Consider the following 3,380-nt stretch of genomic DNA (forward strand, 5'->3'; position numbering starts at 1 on the left):
CATGTCTCCTTGTCATCATTCTTTCAAGAGCCAACATATTTAACATTCTTAAACAACACCTTCAAAAGACATATGCACTGTTCAAGCATTCATTCAGAAAACAAAAAGTATTGTCACCACATCAATATAATTAAACTAAGTTCAAGGATAAATTCGAAACTCATGTACTTCTTGTTCTTTTGAATTAAAACATTTTTCATTTAAGAGAGGTGATGGATTCATAGGACATTCATAACTTTAAGAAAAAGTTACTAAATACTAATGATCATGTAATAAGACACAAACATGGATAAGCACTTAACATAAAGAAAATGAAAAACAGAGAATTTAAGAACAAGGAATAAGTCCACCTTAGTGATGGTGGCGTTTTCTTCTTGAGGAACCAATGATGTCCTTGAGCTCTTCTATGTCTCTTCCTTGTCTTTGTTGCTTGATCCCTAGTGATTTTGGTGCTCCTATCCTTAGTTGCTCCCAATAATTGTGTGGGGGAAAATGTATCCCCTGAGGTATCTCAGGGATCTCTTGATTTTCAGTCAAATGTTCTACCACTGAGCTATAGATCCTTTACATGAATCTCTCCATCTCCCATGACTTGGAGGTGGAAGCTTTTGTCTTCCCTTTTCTCTTCTTTTTTTTTAGGTTTCTCTGGCCTTAGGTGCCATCAATGGTTATAGAAAAGCAAAATAAATAATGCTTTTATCACACCAAACTTAGAATGTTGCTCGCCCTCGAGCACGAGAAGAAAGAATAGATGAAGAAGAAGATGTGAAAAAAACTAGGACTATGAGGAGGGAAGGTGGGGATCCTGTGGGATCCACAGATCCTTATGTGTCAAGGATTTGCATCCCTGCACCCATTAGGCATGTAAAATGCCTTTGCATACAATTTTGGCATTTAAACGCCGAATTGATGCTTGTTCTGGGCGTTCAGCGCCCAGATGCAGCATATTTCTGGCGTTGAACGCCAGCCAGATGCTTGTTTCTGGCGTTCAGCGCCAGCTCTTCTTCACTGTGCATTTCTGGCGTCTGAACGCCAGGATGCTGCTTGTTTCTGGTGTTGAACGCCAGACAGATGCTCCTTACTGGCGTTTAAACGCCAGTGAGATCCTCCTCCAGGGTGTGATTTTTCTTCTGCTATTTTTGATTCTATTTTCAATTTTTATATTTATTTTGTGACTCCACATGATCATGAACCTAATAAAACATGAAAAATAATGAAAATAAAAATTAGATAAAAATTGGGTTGCCTCCTAACAAGCGCTTCTTTAATGTCAATAGCTTGACATCAGCCTCTCATGGAGCCTCACAGATGTTCAGAGCATTGTTGAGACTCCCCAACACCAAACTTAGAGTTTGGATAATGGAGTTCAATACCAAACTTAGAGTTTGGTTGTGGCCTCCCAACACCAAACTTAGAGTTTGACTGTGGGGGCTCTGGTTGACTCTGTTTTGAGAGAAGCTTACTGTGCCTCTTTTCCATGTTTACAGAAGGATGTCCTTTAGTTTTAAACTCAAGGGAGTCCTCATTCAATTGAAGGACTAATTCACCTCTGTCAACATCAATCACATCTCTTGCTGTGGCTAGGAAGGGTCTTCCAAGGATGATGGATTCATCCTCATCCTTCCTAATATCTAGGACTATGAAATCAGCAGGGATGTAAAGGCCTTCAACCTTTACTAACACGTCCTCTACTTGTCCATAAGCCTGTTTTCTTGAATTGTCTGCCATCTCTAATGAGATTTTAGCAGCTTGCACCCCAAAGATTCCCAGTTTCTCTATTATAGAGAGGGGCATGAGGTTTATCCCTGAACCCAGGTCACACAGAGCCTTTTCAAAGATCATGGTGCCTATGGTACAAGGTATTAAGAACTTTTCAGGATCCTGTTTCTTCTGAGGCAATGTCAGTTGATCCAGATCACTTAGTTCATTGGTGAACAAGGGAGGTTCATCTTCCCAAGTCTCAATACCAAATAATTTGGCATTCAGCTTCATGATTGCACCAAGGTACTTGGTAACTTGCTCCTTAGTAACATCCTCATTCTCTTCAGAAGAGGAATACTCATCAGAGCTCATGAATGGCATAAGGAGGTTTAATGGAATCTCTATGGTCTCTAGTTGAGTCTCAGATTCCTTTGGTTCCTCAGAGGGAAACTTCTTATTGATCACTGGACGCCCCAGGAGGTCTTCCTCCTTGGGATTCACGTCCTCCCCTTCTTCCTTGGATTCGGCCATGATGGTCATTTCAATGGCCTTGCACTCTCCTTTTGGGTTTTCTTCTGTATTGCTTGTGAGAGTACTAGGAGGGATTTCAGTGATCCTTTTACTCAGCTGGCCTACTTGTGCCTCCAAATTTCTAATTGAGGACCTTGTTTCATTCATGAAACTTACAGTGGCCTTGGACAGATCAGAGACTAAGTTTGCTAAATTAGAGGTATTTTGTTCAGAGTTCTCTGTCTGTTGCTAAGAAGATGATGGAAAAGGTTTACTACTGTTAAACCTGTTTCTTCCACCATTATTAAAGCCTTGTTGAGGCTTTTGTTGATCCTTCCATGAGAGATTTGGGTGATTTCTCCATGAGGGATTATAGGTGTTTCCATATGGTTCACCCATGTAATTCACCTCTGCTATTGCAGGGTTCTCAGGATCATAAGCCTCTTCTTCAGAAGGCGCCTCTTGAGTACTGTTGGATGCAGCTTGCATTCCATTCAGACTCTGAGAAATCATATTGACTTACTGAGTCAATATTTTATTCTGAGCCAATATGGCATTCAGAGTATCGATTTCAAGAACTCCCTTCCTTTGAGGCGTCCCATTATTCACAGGATTCCTTTCAGAAGTGTACATGAATTGGTTATTAGCAACCATGTCAATGAGTTCTTGAGCTTCTGCAGGCGTTTTCTTTAGGTGAATGGATCCACCTACAGAAGTATCCAATGACATTTTAGCTAGTTCAGACAAACCATCATAGAATATATCCAGGATGGTCCATTCTGAAAGCATGTCAGAAGGACACTTTTTGGTCAGTTGCTTATATCTCTTCCAAGCTTCATAGAGGGATTCACCTTCTTTCTGTTTGAAGGTTTGAACATCCACTCTAAGCTTACTAAGCTTTTGAGGAGGAAATAACTTGGCTAAGAAAGCTGTGACCAGCTTATCCCAAGAGTTCAGGCTATCCTTAGGTTGAGAGTCCAACCAAAGTCTAGCTCTGTCTCTTACAGCAAATGGGAAAAGCATGAGCCTGTAGACTTCATGATCTACTCCATTAGTCTTAACAGTATCACATATCTGCAAGAATTCAGTTAAGAACTGAAAAGGATCTTCAGATAGAAGTCCATGAAACTTGCAGTTTTGCTGCATCAGAAAAACTAGTTGAGGCTTAA

The 3,380-nt window shown here is 40.5% G+C and overlaps 1 non-coding gene across 1 annotated transcript; it reads left to right on the forward strand.

Annotated features, from left to right (window-relative positions):
* The first annotated feature begins 2,994 nt into the window (after nt 1–2,994).
* LOC112753298 (small nucleolar RNA R71) lies at nt 2,995–3,102 on the forward strand. Its single transcript, XR_003177691.1, has one exon. It is a non-coding gene; the product is annotated as a small nucleolar RNA R71 (small nucleolar RNA).
* The last annotated feature ends 278 nt before the right edge of the window (nt 3,103–3,380 follow it).

The sequence above is a fragment of the Arachis hypogaea genome, chromosome 15 (genome assembly GCF_003086295.3).
Source record: "Arachis hypogaea cultivar Tifrunner chromosome 15, arahy.Tifrunner.gnm2.J5K5, whole genome shotgun sequence".
NCBI classification, from domain to species: Eukaryota; Viridiplantae; Streptophyta; class Magnoliopsida; order Fabales; family Fabaceae; genus Arachis; species Arachis hypogaea.